Source organism: Mustelus asterias, chromosome 4 (assembly GCF_964213995.1).
Source record: "Mustelus asterias chromosome 4, sMusAst1.hap1.1, whole genome shotgun sequence".
Lineage (NCBI taxonomy): Eukaryota > Metazoa > Chordata > Chondrichthyes > Carcharhiniformes > Triakidae > Mustelus > Mustelus asterias.
This window is the reverse complement of record NC_135804.1, coordinates 31,455,882-31,477,459: the sequence shown is the minus strand read 5'-3', so window position 1 is coordinate 31,477,459 and position 21,578 is coordinate 31,455,882. Positions and strand designations below refer to the sequence as shown.

Sequence of the window (21,578 nt, the reverse complement as noted above, 5' to 3'; positions counted from 1 at the left end):
ATGAAAGTTTATTTGAGCTGCTGAAAGATTGAGAATCTCTTGTTGTTGTTGGTTTACTTTGTATGCAATAGTGCATGAGGCGGAGCAAGATGAACCATATGATTGAACAAAAATACGTTTGGGTTGGAGGTAGATTTAATATAACCTTAATTGCCTTTAGCCATTTAACATCTAAGGTGACCAGTTCATAAAAATCATTTGGAACAAATATATAATTTATGAGGTCTAAAATATGATAATTATGATTGACGGAAGTTTTATTAATTTCATAAGATATTGATCTTATGAAAACTGATTTTTCAAAACCCAAGCACAGAAATGTTGAAAAACTGCCAAACCAGAAATACCCTAATCTCAAAAACCGATTTGTGACCCTGGTGTTTAATTCAGGATCACATTCATTAGTGTCCTCCAGAGATGACCCTTACAGAGTCCATACTGTTAGTGACATAACAACTCGTTTCATAGAACCAGCAATGTCTCCAATAATATGAAGGTTTCTTTTCAGTCACAGAAACAACAACCCTCAAACTCTTTGGTATCATTGATTTTGGATGGGGTAACCAGAGTTGGACCCCCTTTTAGCTAACAAAAACCCTTAGAATTGGCAGGGACTTGGGTCAATAAGAACCATGGCTTTTTTGATGGATTCCTCCCCACTCACACCAGAGTTGTAACTAAAATGTCAACTTCCAGTGAGATTCTTGTCTAACTTAGTATTCTTGTTTAAAGCCCCAACATGAGAGTGAGGTCAGAGTGTCTGCCTGGACATCAAGGCTGCATTTGATTGACTGTGACATCAAGGAGTCTTAGCAAAACTACAGTGAATGGAAATTGGGGGGAAAGCCCTCTGCTGGTTGGAGTCATACCCAGCACAAAGCAAGATGTTCGTGGTTGTTGGCAGGTCAGTCATCTCAGCTCCAGGACATCACTGTAGGAGTTCCTCAGGGTAGTGAAATAGGCCCAACCATCTTCAGCTGCTTCAATAACCTTTCTTCAATCATAAGGTCAGAACTGGGAAAGTTCGCTGATGATTGCATACTCTGCACCATTCGCAACTCGTCAGATACTGAAACAGTCCATGTCCAAATCCAGCAAGACCTGGACAATATCCAAGCTTGGGCTGACAAGTGGCAAACAACATTTACACCATACAAGTGCCATGCAAAGATCATCTCCAAAAAGAAAGAATCCAACCATCGTCCTTTGACATTCAATAGCATTGACATCATTGAATCCCTGACAGTCAACCCCGACAATCAACATACTGGGGATTACCATTGACCGGAAATGGAATTAGACGAGCCATATAAATACTGTGACTACAAGTTAGAGGCTAGGAATCCTGCAAAGAGTAACTCAAATCTGGACTCCCCAAAGCCTGCCCACCATCTACAAAAGCACAAGTCAGGAGTGGAATAGTTTCTTCTCCAACAACACTCAAGAAGTTTGGCACCATTCAGGACTAAGCAGCTCACTTGATTTGCAAAGCATCAACAAACTTTAATCCACCACCGACTCAGTAGTAGCAGTGTATACCATCTACAAGACTGTGTATGGAACCAAAAGAGATGGGGGAGATACTAAATGGTTTTTTTGCATCTGTATTTACTGAGGAAACGGGCATGGAGTCTACGGAAATAGGCCAAACTGGTAGGGAGGTCATGGAACCTTTACAGATTAAAGGGGAGGAGGTGCTTGCTGTCTTGAGGCAAATCAGAGTGGATAAATCCCCAGGACCGGACAGGGTATTCCCACGGACCTTGAGGGAAGCTAGTGTTGAACTTGCAGGGGCCCTGACAGACATATTTAAAATGTCAGTATTCAAGGGGGAGGTGCCGGATGATTGGAGGGTGGCTCATGTTGTTCCGTTGTTTAAAAAAGGTTCCAAAAGAAATCCGGGAAATTATAGGCCAGTAAGTTTGACGTCGGTGGTGGGCAAGTTATTGGAAGGTGTGATAAGGGATAGGATCTACAAATATTTGGATAGACAGGGACTTATTAGGGAGAGTCAACATGGCTTTGTGCGTGGTAGGTCATGTTTGACCAATCTATTAGAGTTTTTCGAGGAGGTTACCAGGAAAGTGGATGAAGGGAAGGCGGTGGATGTTGTCGACCTGGATTTCAGCAAGGCCTTTGACAAGGTCCCTCATGGGAGGTTAGTTAGGAAGGTTCAGTCGCTAGATATACATGGGGAGGTAGTAAATTGGATTAGACACTGGCTCAATGGAAGAAGCCAGAGAGTGGTTGTGGAGGATTGCTTCTCTGAGTGGAGGCCTGTGACTAGTGGTGTGCCGCAGGGATCGGTGTTGGGTCCATTGTTGTTTGTCATCTATATCAATGATCTGGATGATAATGTGGTAAATTGGATCAGCAAGTTTGCTGATGATACAAAGATTGGAGGTGTAGTGGACAGTGAGGAAGGTTTTCAAAGCTTGCAGAGGGATTTGGACCAACTAGAAAAATGGGCTGAAAAATGGCAAATGGAATTTAACGCAGACAAGTGTGAGATATTGCACTTTGGAAGGACAAACCAAAGAAGAACGTACAGGGTAAATGGTAGGACTCTGAAGAGTGCAGTTGAACAGAGGGATCTGGGAATACAGGTACAGAATTCCCTAAAAGTGACGTCACAGGTGGATAGGGTCGTAAAGAGTGCCTTTGGTACATTGGCCTTTATAAATCGGAGTATCGAGTATAAAAGTTGGAATGTTATGGTAAGGTTATATAAGGCATTGGTGAAGCCGAATTTGGAGTATTGTGTACAGTTTTGGTCACCTAGTTACAGGAAGGATGTAAATAAGGTTGAAAGAGTGCAGAGAAGGTTCACAAGGATGTTGCCGGGACTTGAGAAGCTGAGTTACAGAGAGAGATTGAATAAGTTGGGACTTTATTCCCTGGAGCGTAGAAGATTGAGGGGAGATTTGATAGAGGTGTATAAGATTTTGATGGGTATAGATAGAGTGAATGCAAGCAGGCTTTTTCCGCTGAGGCTAGGGGAGAAAAAAACCAGAGGGCATGGGTTAAGGGTGAAAGGAGAAAAGTTTAAAGGGAATATTAGGGGGGGCTTCTTCACGCAGAGAGTGGTGGGAGTGTGGAATGAGCTGCCGGATAAAGTGGTAAATGCGGGGTCACTTTTAACATTTAAGAAAAACTTGGACGGGTTCATGGATGAGAGGGGTGTGGAGGGATATGGTCCAAGTGCAGGTCAGTGGGACTAGGCAAAAAATGGTTCGGCACAGACAAGAAGGGCCAAAAGGCCTGTTTCTGAGCTGTAATTTTCTATGGTTCTATGGTTCTATGCACTGCAGGAACTCACCAACGCTCTTTGGCAGCACCTTCCAAACCCACAACCATTCCATCTAGAAGGACAAGGTCAGCAGATGCATGGAAATACCATCACCTGGAAGTTCTCCAAGCCACTCACCATCCTGATTTGGAACTATATCACCATTCCTTCACTGTCGCTGGTTCAAAATCATAGAATTCCCTCCCTAACAGCATTGTGGTTGATCCTACTGCAGTGGTTCAAGAAGGCAGCTCACCACCACCACCTTCTTGAGGGTAATGGGCAATAAATGCTGGCCTATTCAACGAAGCCCACATCCCCTGAATGAATAAAAGAAGTTGGTTTCCATACATTAGCACCATAACCTCTTGCGCTGCCTCAACTGATGAATCAGTATGAAATTTATTGTACATATTTGCTTTTCCTTGTTGTTTTTGAGTCAGACGAGGACTCTGATCCTTGATGGGTTACTTAAAGTTAACTTCTCCTGACCTTGCCCATATAAATCAACATAATTACTTATCATAAGTATTAACAATAACCACCCCCATTGATGAGAGTACTATAGTATAAGTTTGAAACTGCTCTTTATTTAATACTTGGGGATTAAACTTAAACTAAGGTGTACACAAAATAACAAAATAAACATTTCTTATGCCTTAAATTGTACACAACTTTTTTTAAATCTTCCACTATGGAATTATCAGGATATTAATGTACAGCTCCTAGAGTAGACATTCTGGGTTACACCCAATTGTCTGTCACCTGTTGACAATACTCCATTGCAAGTGGTAATCAGGAAACCTAAAAGGCTATAAACATTCTTCTCTATTAACTTTCTCTAACCAATAAAAAGATCTTAATCCTAAAGGCAGACATAAGCACAACAGCTATCTTTAACTCATAACACACTGAATTTACTCTTAGCTAATATAACAACCCAGTTTGTAATGCACAACATTAAGGTGAGAGTCTGTTGGAAAGTTCAGAAAAGAAGCGGCACGGTGGCACACTGGTTATCACTGTTGCCTCATAGCTCCAAGGACCTGGGTTTGATTCTCAGCTTGGGTCACTGTCTCTGTGGAGTCTGCACATTCTCCCCATGTTTGTGTGGGTTTCCTCGGGTGCTCTGGTTTCCTCCCACAGTCCAAAGATGTGCGGGTTAGGTGCATTGGTCATGCTCAATTGCATCTTAGTGTCCCAGGATGCGTAGGTTAGAGGATTATCAGGGTAAATATATGGGGTTACGGGGATAGGGCCCAGGTGGGATTGTACTCGATGGGCCAAATGGCCTCCTTCTGCACTATAGGGATTCTATGAAGAGGAGGTAGATTGAAAAGGATTTGAGTTGCAAATTGCTGTAATTTGTTGCTCAATTTATGCCGCTCTGCCATTTGCCGGGTCCAAATGGCAGCTCACTCTCAAACTCTTTGTTATTTTTAAGAACTCCTTGAACTTGCACATTAAATTAAAATCGATTGAGAAAGTTAAAGCTGATACTTGAAGCCAATAATCCAAACTCCTCCATCACCATCCCAGGTGGCAGGAGAGTGGTATGCAATCAGATGGGAGTTGTTCTGGGAGTCCTGAACATTCATTCAAACTCTATGAAGTCACATGGTATCAGGTAAATGGGAAAGGAAACTTCCTGTTTATCATCACCTACCACTTTCCCCCAGCTGATGAATAAGTACTCCTCCAAGTTGGACATACTGAGGGTAGAAAGGCACGGAATATACTCTGGGTGGGATCTTCATTTCATTGATCAAGAGTGGTTCAGCAGCACTACCACTGACCAAGCTGGCTGAGTCTTGAAAGACATATCTACCAGACTGGACCTGCAAACTAGCAAGAGGGAAAAGCCGACTTCATCTTATCTTCTATCTACTTGTCACGTGTGCATCTGTCCATGACAGTATTGGTAAAAGTGGCCACCACACAGTGGTTGTAGACACAAAGTCCCCTCATCACACTTAGGACACACTATATTGTGTTGGATGGCACCACCAGCAACTCAAAACAGGGCATCCATGAGGTTCTGTAGGTCATCTACAGTACATAGAACACAGTACGGTAGCACAGTGGTTAGCACTGCTGCTTCACAGCTCCAGGGACCTGGGTTCGATTCCCGGCTTGGGTCACTGTCTGTGTGGAGTTTGCACATTCTCCTCGTGTCTGCGTGGGTTTCCTCCGGGTGCTCCGGTTTCCTCCCACAGTCCAAAGATGTGCGGATTAGGTTGATTGGCCATGCTAAAAATTGCCCTTAGTGTCCTGAGATGCGTAGGTTAGAGGGATTAGTGGGTAAATCTGTAGGGATATGGGGGTAGGGCCTGGGTGGGATTGTGGTCGGTGCAGACTCGATGGGCCGAATGGCCTCTTTCTGTACTGTAGGGTTTCTATTCTATTACAGCGCAGTATAGGTCCTTTGGCCCTCGATGTTGCGCTGACCTGTGAAACCAATCTAAAGCCCATCTAACCTACACTATTCCAATATCATCCATATGTTTATCCAATGACCATTTAAATGCCCTTAATGTTGGCGAGTCCACTACTGTTGCAGGCAGGGCATTCCACGTCCTTACTACTCTCTGAGTAAAGAACCTACCTCTGACATCTGTGCTATATCTATCACCCCTCAATTTAAAGCTATGTCCCCTCGTGCTAGCCATCACCAACCGAGGAAAAAGGCTCTCACTGTCCACCCTATCTAATCCTCTGATCATCTTATATGCCTCTATTAAGTAGAGCAAAATTGTATTCGATTACAATCTGTAACCTTGTAGCCCAACGTATCCATTAGTCAACCAATATGACTAACCAAGGGATCACTCGTGGTTCAATGAGGAGTGTAGAAGGACATGCCAGGACCAGCACCAGGTATACCTAAGAACAAGCTGCTAGCCAGGTGACGCTATAACACAGAACCAAATGCATGATAAACAATGGAAACAGAGTATTTCAAACAGAGAGCTGAGTGATCCTCAAACCAACAAGTCAAAGTTCCACAGTACTGCCACATTCAACTGTGAATGAACGGTGGGTAATTAAACAATGTCTCTGTGTGCCCTGTTTGTGAGCAGATCTCCCACTCCATCTGACGAAGGAGCAGCGAGCGCTCCGAAAGCTAGTGGCGTTTGCTACAAATAAACAACCAGCAGGAGGACAAAGTTTCATAAAACATCCATCATCAAAAACGGGGGAGCCCAGAACCTTAGCGTCAAAGACAAGGCTGGAGCATTTGCAACCATGGCAACCGCAGCCCGGACGAGCCCCGCCCCCATTCCGTGACGTGTCGCAGAGGCTCGCGCGGATGCGGTATCGCGCGATTCCGGCTGCGCGCATGCGCGGTTGCGCTGAGCGGCTGGCATTTTGTGGCGACTGAGGCGAGCACCGTGGAGTTGGAGATTGGATTGAGCAGGTAAAAAAAAAACCGGAGGGGGAAGTTCACCCTCCGCTTCGGCAAGTGTTACAGATCGCCCGGTCTCAACTTACAAAGAACATTTACCCCTCATATCCACCCCCCGCCCCTCAGTGCAAGGGAAGCCCGCAGCCCTGGCCTCCTTCCTCGCGGCCTGTGGCCGACGTGCGGTTAGTGGGGATGGAGGTGGAGTGACAGGCTGGGGGGCACTCTCATTCCGCACACACACACACGGACTGCATGGCAACCCGGGCACAGCGCGTCCAGAAACCGCCAATACTAACACAGCCATCCCCACGTGTAGCTATGAGTGTGATAGGGTGATGTGTGTTGGATCAGATGTGCCTCTTTGACAGGGCTTTGTTTTCTGAGTGGAGTTTACTTTCCGCCCCAAGTTACTCCTAATGCAAGTTTTAAGTGTATCCTGCCATGTTGGCAATTCGTCAATTCCGTCTTGTAACTTGTAAACCCAATTGCATAAAGACCAAAATTTGGAGATTTAAGCTCACTCGTGGCAATGGTGTTTACTGGGGAAAATAAACTCAACCCTGTTTTTGAAGTGTAAATCTCAGTTGCGAGGTTAAATGTTCTGCCTTTTAATTTGGGAGACATTTAGCATTCAATATTGCTTTTCAACAGGATGCTAGTTACGTAAACAGACAGACTGTGTTTCGAAAATGAAGAGATCCATTAAAAATATCAGCACATGGAAGAACGCACTAACCTAGCACCTCGAAATTGTTGATTTTTTTTTCCACAGGAAGCATGGCTCATTTTTGACGTTCATGGTTAACTTGGGGTGTGCAATATGATTATAAAGTTTCACTTTTAATTCGGTCTGCTCCTTTTAAGATCACTGCTCTTATTTGAGAACTCTAAATAATTATACCTGCTTCAAACAGTGAGGTCATTCAGAGCTTATTCATAATTGTACTTTTTTGAGGCTGCATATCAGTAGCTTTTTTAAGAGTTGTTTTCCATAGAATTTGATAGAAATACTATAGACACTTGAAGGATATAGGATGCTTGCATCATATTAATTCACCACCCCCCTTAAACATCTTTTTGCCCTCAATTCCAAGAAGGAAAGAGGAGGTCATGAACTTGTCAATAAAATTGAGATAATCCATTGAGATACCTTTGTACAACCTCTCTGGCTTCTACACTCCATTTTCCCTTGTCCAAACTTCCAAGTCTTCATCGCCAAGAACTGCTCAATTCTCTCGCTTTTCTCCAATTTCTTATCATATCCCCTCTGTTCATTTTGTCCATGAAACTCAAGTTAGCTTTCAACCCTATCATCACTAAACTGCTGACCACCCCAATTTCCTTTCCTTGTCCTCAGGGCGGCACGGTAGCATAGTGGATACCACTGCTGCTTCACAGCTCCAGGGACCTGGGTTCGATTCCTGGCTCGGGTCACTGTCTGTGTGGAGTTTGCACATTCTCCTCGTGTCTGCGTGGGTTTCCTCCGGGTGCTCTGGCTTCCTCCCACAGTCCAAAAATGTGCAGGTTAGGTTGATTGGCCATACTAAAATTGCCCCTTAGTGTCCTGAGATATGTAGGCTAGAGGGATTAGCGGGTAAAATATGTAGGGATATGGGGGTAGGGCCTGGGTGGGATTGTGGTCGGTGCAGACTCGATGGGCCGAATGGCCTCTTCCTGCACTGTAGGATTTCTATGGTTAGCCAACTTTGTAATTGCCTTACTCGTGTTGTCTCCTTTCCCTTCAACTGCCACCAGCACCCACTTCCTGAAATCCAATTTTGACTGCCCCCCCCCCTTTATCATGAACATCTTAGCAACTCCATCAAGGTTTCTGCCACAGCACAGTATCAAAACACCACTTTTAAAAGCTGCAAGTAGTATTGTGTGGTTGTGACCATGATGTACTACCCTTCCTCACCCTTTGATGTGGTTGACCACATCCTCCTCCCTGCAACTCTGCTCCATTGTCCATTAAAGTGGGACTGCCCTTGTTTGGTTCTGCTCTTAGCTATCCAAATGTAGCTAGAACATTTCCAGCCATGGTTTCTCTTTCCACCCTGACATTAGTACCTCTGAAGTCCCCAAGGAATCTACCTCAACCACCTCTTCCTCATTTGCATGTTGCATCATCCAAAGACGTCACATTAAGTTCCAGTGTATGCTGACAATGCTCAGCTCTGCCTCTTTAGCACCGCTCTCAACTCCCTCCACTGCCGAGTGTGTTGTTGGCCTACTTGTTGGATGTAAAATCCTGAATAAAGGAAGCTGTGGCCCATTTAAACATTGAAAGACCAAAGCCATAGTATTCATTCTCTGCCACAAGCTCTTTTACTCTCAGCTTTGATTTCCTACCACATTCAGCCATTGACACAGGTAAAATCAGACTGTTTCAAGTTTATTTATCAGTGTTACAAGTAGGCTTACATAAACACTGCAATGAAGTTACTGTGAAAATTCCGTAGTCGCCACACTCTGGCGTCTGCTCAGGTACACTAAGGGAGAACTTAGCACAGCCAATGCACCTATCCAGCACACCTTTTGCACTGTGGGAGGAAACTGGAGCAGCCGGAGGAAACCCACGCAGACACGGGAGAATGTGCAAACTCCGCACAGAGTCACCCATGGCCGGAATTGAACCCAGGTCCCTGGTGCTGTGAGGCAGTAGTGCTAACCATTGTGCCCCCCCTCCCCCACCGAGATATATGTTTTATTTGACTAAGCTGAACTTTAATAGCATGTTTAACTGTAGTTGAGAATTCACAGTTGTCTCTGCTCCAGAAAGTTGCATAAAGTACTTTAAATTGAATTAATTTTCTTGAATGCCACAATAGTCTATTTCAGCATAGAAAAGTAAGTGAAATCTTTAACTTTTTGAAAGTGCCATAACATACTTATTTGTGCATTACAAAAACCAGGAGGAATAGGTGAGAAATGATCTCTGATAAAGATATTTCAAAATTTTCCCCAGTTATTAAAAATGACTTTTCACATTAACATTGCTTTCAAAGTGCTTTTTGTGCACTCAGTTATTGACTTGAATGCAGTAGTTCAGAATCTAATATTTGGAAACATGGGAATTAAAAATATTAAGTGTATTTTCACTTTGGGGATAATATATTGGAAAGAAACAGTTGTTTCCCTTGATAGTTTGAGCTGCAGACTTTTGAGAAACGTGCTTGCTTATGTCATAATTACTTAAATTGAGCTTTTACATCTTATTTTCTCTAGATTCGCAATATAGTTTAAATGTTCTGAGTAGCCTGAAATTGTATTTAAAATCTTGACCTGTAGTTTCTTTAACCTTGGCGCAAGTCAATATAAGACTTAGGCAGCTGTTAAGTAAACACTATTGATGTAGATAAGGAGACCAGATTATGCATTTCAAATTACCAAATGAACAAAAACCCTCAGTGACTGAATAATTTATTTTCAGTCAACTATGACTGAAGAATGGTGAATATATTTGTCACTGCATATTAGCAGGTTAAGTCTAGGTGCATGTAGAATGGAGCTATTGAATTCACACTCTTGGTCACAAGGAAGAGCTTTGAACCAAAACATCTTTGATATCACAAAATACCATATATAGAAGTTAAACTGTGAAGTGATTTCTATTAAATGTGTTGTACACCGTGAGTTGTGTTGGGAACTAGAACCTTGGGATCAATTGGATATTCTGCACACAAGTTCTTAAACACACATCAAAATGTTAATTCAGCCCAGTTAATGCCCAAAGGATTTAAATTCAGAATCTAAATCTGTTTAGTGACTGTTAATTAGTTGGTTAGGAATAATTCATATTTTTGTTTTTCACAATAATCAATTCAGTGCACTAATAATTCAAGTAAATTACCAGAGCCCAGAACTATCAATTATTAATATTTACAGTCAGATTACTGTTAAAGATATTAATGGATATAGATTTGGAATTATTGGCATCTTACAGCAAAGGAGGGGGCACTATCCTTAACCCTCAAATTCTCTGTAGCCATTGATATGTTTAGCTACCTACAACCCCCCCCCAACCATTGTCCAGCTCAATATAGAATCATACACCAAAAAGGAGGCCTTCAATCCATCATGCCTGCACCAGCTCTTTGAAAGAGCAATCCAATTCACCTCATTCCTTTGGTCTTTCCCAAAAACTCAACAGTTCCTTTCCTTTTCATTACATATTCAATAACCTTTTAAAAAGTTATTGAATTGGCTTCTCCCATCCTTCCTTGGAGTTCATTCTAGACTATTCTTATTCCATTTAAAAAGAAATTTTACGCATCTACCCCGACGGTTCTTTTACCAGTTCTCTTAAATCTACATCCACAAGTTACTGACTCGCAGCCACTGGTATTATTTTTCTATCAAAGCCGTTCACAATTTTGTGCACCTCTTAAAACTCCCCTTGGCCTTCTCTGTTCTAAAGAGAAGTATCCCAACTTCTCTAGTCTTTCCACATAACTGAAGTCCCCTCATTCCTGATATCTTTCAAGTAAATCACCTCTCTCCAAGATCTTGACATCTTGCTAAAGGGTGATGCCCAGAATTGGACACAAACTCCAGCTGAGACATGGAACATAGAACAGTACAGCACAGAACAGGCCCTTCGGCCCACGATGTTGTGCTGAGCTTTATCTGAAACCAAGATCAAGCTATCCCACTCCCTATCATCCTGGTGTGCTCCATGTGCCTATCCAATAACCGCTTAAATGTTCCTAAAGTGTCTGACTCCACTATCATTGCAGGCAGTCCATTCCACACCCCAACCACACTCTGCGTAAAGAACCTACCTCTGATATCCTTCCTGTATCTCCCACCACGAACCCTATAGTTATGCCCCCTTGTAATAGCTCCATCCACCCGAGGAAATAGTCTTTGAACGTTCACTCTATCTATCCCCTTCATCATTTTATAAACCTCTATTAAGTCTCCCCTCAGCCTCCTCCGCTCCAGAGAGAACAGCCCTAGCTCCCTCAACCTTTCCTCGTAAGACCTACCCTCCAAACCAGGCAGCATCCTGGTAAATCTCCTCTGCACTCTTTCCAGCGCTTCCACATCCTTCTTATAGTGAGGTGACCAGAACTGCGCACAATATTCCAAATGTGGTCCCACCAAGGTCCTGTACAGTTGCAGCATAACCCCACGGCTCTTAAACTCCAACCCCCTGTTAATAAAAGCTAACACACTATAGGCCTTCTTCACAGCTCTATCCACTTGAGTGGCAACCTTTAGAGATCTGTGGATATGGACCCCAAGATCTCTCTGTTCCTCCACAGTCTTCAGAACCCTACCTTTGACCCTGTAATCCACATTTAAATTAGTCCTACTGTTGTAGGGAAATATCCCTTACCAGTGCAGAATAGAAGTTGAGTCGCAAATCAAGGTTCAAAGCGTGTCTTTATTGTACAATTACTGGGATCCCAGGGAGACCCCCGTAGCCAGCTCAGAAACAGTGGCTTGGCCACGTTGATCTCAATTAAATCACATCAGCTCTGGATCTTTATAGGGATCCAAAATTCGCGCGGGAACATTTGATTATGCCTTTTTTTACACAATGTATAAAGTGGTCTGTCAGTTTCAAAAGTCCCTAGGAAGTTTCATGGATTAGCATTTGTATGGTGTGTGTTCGTGTTAATGGGATTACTTGGTCCTGCCCCGGTGTCTAAATGCGTTTCCCATTACTATCTCTATGTGTCCTCTTATTTAAATTGGTCCTATTGTTCCGTGTCTGTGTTTCCTGCTTGTGAGATTGAGTGTTAATGTCATCCTGTCCTGTTGGGTGTCTGGGGTATTTCATTCTTAACCTTTTATCCTTATCTCTTAGTTTATCAGATTTTTATGTCTGCCTTGGCCGAATTGGTAATATTTCAGTGATAGCTTGGTTTTGATAACCCACTCTCTGTCTCGTTTCATAGGGATCTTGATCTTCCTTGGCCAGTTTAAAATGCAGCTATGCGCTGTTGCTAGGCAGATTAGGGATCTTCCGTAGTTTCTGAAATTCGTGAGTCTCTCAGCTGTGCAGGGGGAGACCCGATCGAATATCCATCCGGGGGTGCCCCTCTGCATTGTTGGCCCGTTATGAGTGGTGCCAATTAGTCCAATAAAAATATGTTTGATGATGCAAATATGGTTTTCTGGAAAATTTCCTCCTTCAGTCCCTCCTCTCGTCCAGGGGGTGCCATTCATGGCTGACCCCCCATGGACGACCTTCAGAGGAACAGTGATTTGTACAGCTGTTGTCCTTGCCGTTGTTCCTCCTCTTCTGGGTCGTTGTTAAGTTCTTGCATCTGGATACTGGCAGTGGGTAGCATTCTTGATGTAATATTTGCACATATCACTTTAATACAGGTTAGGCCAAGGCAGAGTGTGAACAGGATGGCTACTACTAGGATTAATCCCTTCATAATATATGCTCCCCAAACTGTGTTAAACAGCCATCCTAACCACCCATCAGTCCCTGTTAACCCCTGTTTAAAGTTATCCAATTGCTTTTGTATCCCGGACATGGCTGCTGTTATGTTTAGTGTCTCGTCGTGTACGTATGTGATGCATTTTTCCTTGATGATGGTGCATACCCCCCCTTGTCTGGCTAGCTGATAGTCCACCGCATATCTCGTTTGTTGTGTGTATAGTCTGAGTTCTGCGAGTTCTTGGTCAATTGCGCCTAATGCTTGTAGGGTGTTGTTTCCTAAAATGGTCAGTCCACATATGAAGAAGTTCCTATTACTGGCACTGATCACCCCTGCGGCGCCTCCCAGGGATAGTGTCCCCAGAAATCCATATCCTAAAGAAGACCCTAGTGTGACAGGGGCCTGCCAGTCGGAGCAAAATTCTGCGCTGATGGCCCTGGTCACTATGCGTTTCTGGACATGCCCTTCACTTGGGCATGGAACCGTGAGAGGTCTGATTGTCCCTACGGAAAAGAACCTTGGAGGCCTGTCTGTGGCCGTCATATATACATTTTTAAATAAAACACGTACCCGTCTTTAACCCGATAACATGCATTACCCCGGTGTCGTTTGACCGCATGGCCCCATCTTGTGGAACCTTCCCTCCCCCTGGACTGTCCACTTGATTGTACCTCTTGGTGAGAATCAAATGGATATGTCCCTGAGGCTGAGCTTACGTGGGTGCTGTTGCACTTGCCACACATAAGCTGCCTACCCGCGGTGACTGCAATGCATTTTTGTTGCTTGCAGTCACAAGTGAAGTGTCCTTCCCGGACCCGGCACTCCTGGAGAGCACAATGTGCCTCAGCGCACGAATCATTTTTAGGGACAAAGGCATGCACGCACCCCCATCCCTCTCCCTTAAAACATTGTGGGTAGTTCCCAAGTGTCTCCTCCGGTTGGGGTCCCGTCCCCCTTAGAATTCCCGGCTCAGTGAGCTCTACACACCTTCCTTGTATCCCTTGCTTAAAGTACCCAATATGTTCTTTGCAGGGTGCCCCCGATGTGTCAATAGTGAATAACTCTTGTGGGAGCCACCCTGGTGTTGCGATGAATAGGGAGTTTACTGATCGCGCTGAGGGGTAACAAGCGGTCCTATTCCCATAGATCTGGATGTGTGTTTTCAGGAATAGGTTTCCTTCCATGATTGGTGGTTCTGCTCCCCTAACCCCCATATGTTGGAGTGTATTTACAATGGTCAGGGTTATTATCAGATATGTCCCTGTTCCCATATCGCTCTTTTTTTTTTCAACAGTATTTTACAATTACAGTATATACAGAAAATAAACAGGCAATCAAATTAAAAGTAGTTGGTTCCGACGTCTTGATAGTAGATCTGGTCCTGGTTCCTGTGGAAGTTGAATGAGCAAAACGGTATTTTTTAGTTCATTTGTCCTCATATAGTTTTAATTGGGTCCAGTGTTTCCAGACCCCCTGTCCCCTTATATCTATACAGGCACAGGTATCTCCGCTAATAATGACCTCGTAAGGTCCGTGCCATCTTGGGGCAAATCCTGGTTTTGCAGGAAGCACTTTTGTTAATACCCGGCTCCCGGCTTTTGGGACTTCTGGTAATATTTCTGAGTCCCCCTCTGCGTCGACCTGTGCCTGATTAGAAATTACGGACCGGCGCATCCCCTTCAATTGGGTGCTAAGGTCTCGGATGTATTGTCGGATCCTATCTTTTATCGGACCCACATCTGTCCAGCCTGTAATAATGTTTTCGGGTAAGTGCATTGCTCGCCCGGTCATCAGCTCGTATGGAGTCAAGCCGGTAGTTCGATTTGTGGTCGCCCTAAGCCTCATCAGAACTGCAGGTAGGACTTCTGTCCAATTTCTACCTGAGGATTGCATTGCTTTTGCCATTGTTATTTTTAGAGTCCGATTCATCCTCTCCACCATCCCGGAACTTTGTGGGTGATAGGGGATGTGAAATTTTTGTTTTATTCCTAATAGTTGGCAAATGTTTTTCAGAACCTTTCCTGTGAAATGTGTTCCCTGGTCCGAATCAACTTGAATTGGCATCCCCCATCCATAGCAAGCTTAGTGTGAATTAAATAACACTTTGTACTGGCCTTTTTTGGCTGCAATTGGACATCCATTCATTTGTATGTAATCTTATCAAAAGACATCGCTTTCCCCATTAAAATCACATGCCATACAGTTCCGATCTTTATATGAGTACTCTTACACTATCTCTAATTTGATCATTTGTTTGCGTGCAAGCGCTACACCACAGTACTTCACAAAATAATTATGTCTTTATCCATGCCCAATATAGTATATGAATATATCATACAAAGTTGGTTAAGGCTTTTCAGGATTTGATGTTATTCTTGTGTCTATATGGCAGTGCTATACTGTATAATAAAAATAATCAAGCGGCAGTTGTATCATACCACTTTACACATCGTACCCGTGATATCCAAACCCTTTTAATTTAAGCCGTTTCTTTTTTTTTAAACTGAGCTCCAGATCGAAACCCCCGCACTCTAGGAAAAGTAACAGGCGCCGAATCAAAATCAAAGCAGGTACAATACATACCAGTTATTTGATTAGGAACATTTTGGTTTCTTAACTGGCTAGGTTTTAAGCTTTGCAGTGCTTTTATATTTGGCAAACCTTGAACCTTGATGGCTCATGAAATTCCGACGGCAGTACATAATTTTAAACTAGTTCAGAATACTAAACTATCTGACGTTCGCAAATCGCGATATTCTGCGATTAATACTGTATTTCACTGACTTGATACACTTTAAACTAATTCATAGACCTCAGTCTTTTGTTCCTGCTTTTCTACCTTTCCACAAAATAACTTATTTTCTTCTCTTAACCCCTCAACTAACTCTTATAATTTCTACTTCAAGACAAAGGAAAGAGCACATGCTTCCTTCCAAGGTTTAAATCCTTTCTTAACGTTAAAACAAACAACAACAAAGCATCCACGCAACCACTTTGTTTAAACACACACACACACATGGAAGCTTCCAAAAGTCATTCCACAGTACATCCTTTTTCATTCAAACTTATCATTTCAGACTGGGATGAGTGTAAAACATTCAAAGAGAATACAGAACATTGATTAAGACAATCGCTTTTATTCTTCTTTCTTCCAAACTGTAATTAACTCAAAGCAAAAGTAAATTCAAGAAATCCTATCACTTTAATCTTTAACAGTTTTAACACTCTCCCAGCCCCCTGAGGCTAAACCAAGGTGCAATGTACTGCACCCACTGCCTGTAGCAAACATTCCACAGGAACAAAGAGCTCCCTGCTCTCAATCTAATTACAACAACAACCACCTACATTCGACAAGCTACCAGATCTCACAAACACACTGAAATACGAAAACTAAGATCTCTCCTATCCATCTGCTGCCTTTCCCCTGGCGTAAAAGGCTTATAGGTTGCCTTTGGTTGTGCTAACGTCCCTCCTCTCGTGACTGGCGCTAGATTATAATTGTCTATGTTTTCTTTTGATGCTGGAGTGGCTGTATGTTTCTGCACTGACTCGTATGGGCGCCGAGGGTCCGTTTCCTCTGATCTCTGCGTTATCTCCGCAGTGTGGTTTCTGTATTCTAATTCCCTCACTCTCTCCTGTAATACTTTAATTTGCTCTGTCTCTTTGTGTCTCTCCTCCATAGAGGCATTTACTTCCTCAATTAGTCCAGCTAACTGGGTCACTAATATTACTCCCATTACTTTTGTTTTGTCCCGTTTAACTCCGTCTACCCACTTTCTTTGATCTTCTAAAGTTTGTGATGCGTTCCACCCATTCCGTTTCATCTTTGCAACAATCGCTTCTCTGGCTAACAGATACTTCAAAATGAGAGCTACTGCAGTTTCTCCCTTAACAACGTGGTCTGCCATTTTTCTGTCTAGCAGTCCTGCAACCCCCGTATGCTGGCTGCTACAGTAAAAGTGCCTCAACTCTCTCCCTTATCTCCTGTCACTGATACTGCCCCAGCACCGTCTGTATTGCTGTAGGTTCTCGTAGTGAGGTTCCAGTGGGTCTCTTTCCCCTGGGCTCCCCCAACTATTCCTGACACCTCACGCTTGGACTATTTTGTGTTGTCTTATTGGGATGTGTGCTGGTTGTTTAGTGGGTTTGTCCGCCCCTGTTCCCAGCCCCTCTAAGTACAACGCCTCCCGCTCGGCCACCACCCCCACTAGCAGGGTTGATCCGTTACCCCAAAACCGGGTATCCTGCTATGGGCTGTGGTGTTCCCTACAGACGAACAAGGTTATCAAACTCCGCCCGGGTCCCTAATGGATCCTCCGTCGTCGTGTCTCTTGGTCAGGATGGATCGGGTCCCCTTTTCCTCAACACTTACACACATGTATTCTGTTATCAAAGCCCCTGTTATAGTTAGTAACTGTATCGACTCTGAGGTTGTTCGTCCCTTCAGAGTCAGTGTTGTTACCCGATTTACACTGTCCGTGCCTTGCACCCTGAGTGCCTGTGCCTCTTAGCGCCCGCTTCAAAACCCAACCTTAGCGTGGGAGATTTCTCCTCTTAACGTCCAGTTTAGGGTAGGGCACCTTGAGTCAAGCACTCCCTTGTCCTATTGCCTTGGCACAGACAGCGGTTTCATTTACAATCCTGGGTTAGTTACACCAATTAGTTCTGCATGCGGTACTTATCTTTATATTAGTCTTAATTCCTGTTATCAAATAGCCCAAAACCTGTTATCTTTACCTCTGGTCCTTTACTCCTATTAAAGTTAAAAGTTACTTACCTTTTTCCACGCGGTCGTTCTGACCTGTACCTCTTTAGTGCGGACTTCTGTTTCAATTTAAAAACTTAGGCAAGATTATACAGTTCTACAAGACAACAATACTTAAAACAGACAAACCCTAACCCTTAAAGGTACCTCACTTTGAACGGAGACCTGCACTCGCCTTTGACTGCTCTGGATTTGTATCAGATTCGTTTAAATTTGATCCCGACTTTCAAACTGTGGCCATCAGTCAGAAGTCAGATATCAAATCCTGCCGACTACGCCATTTTGTTGTAGGGAAATATCCCTTACCAGTGCAGAATAGAAGTTGAGTCGCAAATCAAGGTTCAAAGCGTGTCTTTATTGTACAATTACTGGGATCCCAGGGAGACCCCCGTAGCCAGCTCAGAAACAGTGGCTTGGCCACGTTGATCTCAATTAAATCACATCAGCTCTGGATCTTTATAGGGATCCAAAATTCGCGCGGGAACATTTGATTATGCCTTTTTTTACACAATGTATAAAGTGGTCTGTCAGTTTCAAAAGTCCCTAGGAAGTTTCATGGATTAGCATTTGTATGGTGTGTGTTCGTGTTAATGGGATTACTTGGTCCTGCCCCGGTGTCTAAATGCGTTTCCCATTACTATCTCTATGTGTCCTCTTATTTAAATTGGTCCTATTGTTCCGTGTCTGTGTTTCCTGCTTGTGAGATTGAGTGTTAATGTCATCCTGTCCTGTTGGGTGTCTGGGGTATTTCATTCTTAACCTTTTATCCTTATCTCTTAGTTTATCAGATTTTTATGTCTGCCTTGGCCGAATTGGTAATATTTCAGTGATAGCTTGGTTTTGATAACCCACTCTCTGTCTCGTTTCATAGGGATCTTGATCTTCCTTGGCCAGTTTAAAATGCAGCTATGCGCTGTTGCTAGGCAGATTAGGGATCTTCCGTAGTTTCTGAAATTCGTGAGTCTCTCAGCTGTGCAGGGGGAGACCCGATCGAATATCCATCCGGGGGTGCCCCTCTGCATTGTTGGCCCGTTATGAGTGGTGCCAATTAGTCCAATAAAAATATGTTTGATGATGCAAATATGGTTTTCTGGAAAATTTCCTCCTTCACTACCAAAATGAATCACCTCACATTTATCAGGGTTAAACTCCATTTGCCATTTTTCAGCCCAGCTTTGCATCCTATCTATGTCTCTTTGCAGCCTACAACAGCCCTCCACCTCATCCACTACTCCACCAATCTTGGTGTCATCAGCAAATTTACTGATCCATCCTTCAGCCCCCTCCTCTAAGTCATTAATAAAAATCACAAAGAGCAGAGGACCAAGCACTGATCCCTGCGGCACTCCACTAGCAACCTGCCTCCAATCCGAAAATTTTCCATCGACCACCACCCTCTGTCTTCGATCAGACAGCCAGTTACCTATCCAATCGGCCAACTTTCCCTCTATCCCACACCTCCTCACTTTCATCATAAGCCGACCATGGGGGACCTTATCAAACGCCTTACTAAAATCCATGTATATGACATCAACTGCCCTACCTTCATCAACACACTTAGTTACCTCCTCAAAAAATTCTATCAAATTTGTGAGGCACGACTTGCCCTACATAACCAATGATTTAGAAAGGTTTATAAAATTTGTTGCTTTTGCTCTCATCTACAAACATACTTTTAAGGGAAAGCTATGTAGGACATGAGCGAAAAAGGAATCTCTTGATAGGATGAGATGAATTACACTGGGCAGGAGCTGTTGCAGGTCTCAAACACTAGTATTAGACCTGTTGAGCCAGATAGTGTGTTTCCGTGCAGTAAATTCTAATCAAGCCTCCATTTATAAAACCAAGGATCCCATATGCTATTTTTATCAGCCTTATCAACTTGCCCTGCAGCCTTCAAAGATTTGTGCATATGAACCACCAGCCTCTGTTCTTGCACTCCCTTTTAAATTGTAGCAATTAGTTTTTATTATCTCTCCTTATCTTCTTCCAAAATGCATCACTTCACTTTTCTCTGCATTGAATTTCATCTGCTCATTTCATCAGTCTGTTTATGTCCTCCTGAAATCCACTGTTATCTCCTTGCTGTTTAGCTCGTTTCCAAGTTTTGTGTCAACTGCAGACTTTGAAATTTTGTCTCCTGTATCGAAGTCCAGGGCTTTTAAAAATATTCTTCCATAGGTTATGAGCATTGCTGGCAAGGCCAGCATTTGTTACCTATTCATAATTGCCCTTGAAGATGATGGCGAGTCGCCCATTGAACAGCTGCAGTCCATGTGATATTAATACATCCATAGAAATGTTAAGAAGGGAGTTCCAGGTTTCTGATCCAGTGACGGTGAAGGAACAATGGGCAATATTGATTCAAGGCAAGAGTGAGACTTGCAGAGAAACTTCCGGTGTTCCCATACATCTGCTGCCCTTATCCACTACACTCTTCATTCTGAAAAACGATCACTGTGTCTTTTAGCCAATTTTGTATCTATGCTGCCACTGCTCCTTTAATCTCATGAGCTTTTAGCTATCCAATCCATGATTTAATATTTTACCATACATCTTTTGAACATTTATGTACACAGCATCAACTACGCTGCCTTCGTTAATGCTCTGTTATTCACCAAATAACGTGTATTTAGTTATATGATTTCATACCAATATTTTAAAATACTTTAGCCTCAAATGCGTTAACGATTCCACTGAAATAACAGTCAAAACACAAAAGCTGTCTCTGTTAATACCTGAAACAACAATTTCTAGGTCTTTTGAAATCAAATAATATCCCTGAAAAGAGCGAAGAGACACACTTGGGAAGGAGTAATTTTACGAAGTATTCAAAATTTGACAATAAAGTATTCAATGAACGACATGGCACTAGGAAGTTCTGTGTAAGAAAGGAACCTTGGCACGTTGTATGGAACTTGGTGAGGCCACAGCTAGGTACTGCGTGCAGTTCTGGTTGCCACATTTTGGAAGGATGTGATTGCACTCGAGGGGATGCAGAGGAGATTCACTGCCTGCTGCCTGGGATGGAACATTTAAGTTATGAAGAGAGGTTGGATAGGCTTGGGTTGTTTGCGTTGGAGCAGAGAAGACTATAGGGTGACCTAATCACAGTGTACAAGGTTATGAGGGCATGGACAGAGTAGATAAGGAGCAGCTGTTCCCCCAAGTTGAAAGGTCAATCTCAAGGAGTCCTAGGTTCAAGGGGAGGGGTAGGAGGTTTGGGGGAGATGTGAGGGAAAACTTTTTTTACCCAGAGAGTGGTGATAGTCTGGAATGCGCTCCTTGGGAGGGTGGTGGAGGCAGGTTGCCTCGCATCCTTTAAAAAGTACCTGGAAGAGCACTTGGTATATCATAACATTCAAGGCTATGGGCCAAGTGCTGGTAAGTAACGTTAGGTGGGACATCATGTGTTTCTCACACATCAGTGCAGACTCAATGGGTCAAAGGAGCTCTTCTGCACTGTTATGATTCTATGAATATTTAAACAATGGCTATTAAAATATGAACCTTTCCAGAATTCTAACAGAAAACGTTAATTGTACATCAAGCTTTGATTAAAAATACAAAAAGATCTGAAGACATAAAAAAAATCATTCACAGTAATATTCAGTATACTTAAGAAAGAAATGGGATGAACGGAATTGCATTTAGTTTAAATACATGTACTCCTTTATGTGGTTAGGTTGTTAGAAGCCATATGGCCATTTTCCT

General features: G+C 43.2%; 1 protein-coding gene across 5 annotated transcripts in view; it reads left to right on the top strand.

The window, feature by feature from the left end:
- The first annotated feature begins 6,611 nt into the window (after positions 1–6,611).
- The window catches only part of znf507 (zinc finger protein 507), a 63,253-nt gene continuing 48,286 nt past the window's right edge, over positions 6,612–21,578 (top strand). For all 5 annotated transcript variants that reach the window (XM_078210782.1, XM_078210781.1, XM_078210783.1 and 2 more), the window contains exon 1: positions 6,612–6,707. The gene's annotated coding sequence lies outside the window, so the exon portion shown is untranslated. The remainder of the gene's footprint in view (positions 6,708–21,578) is intronic.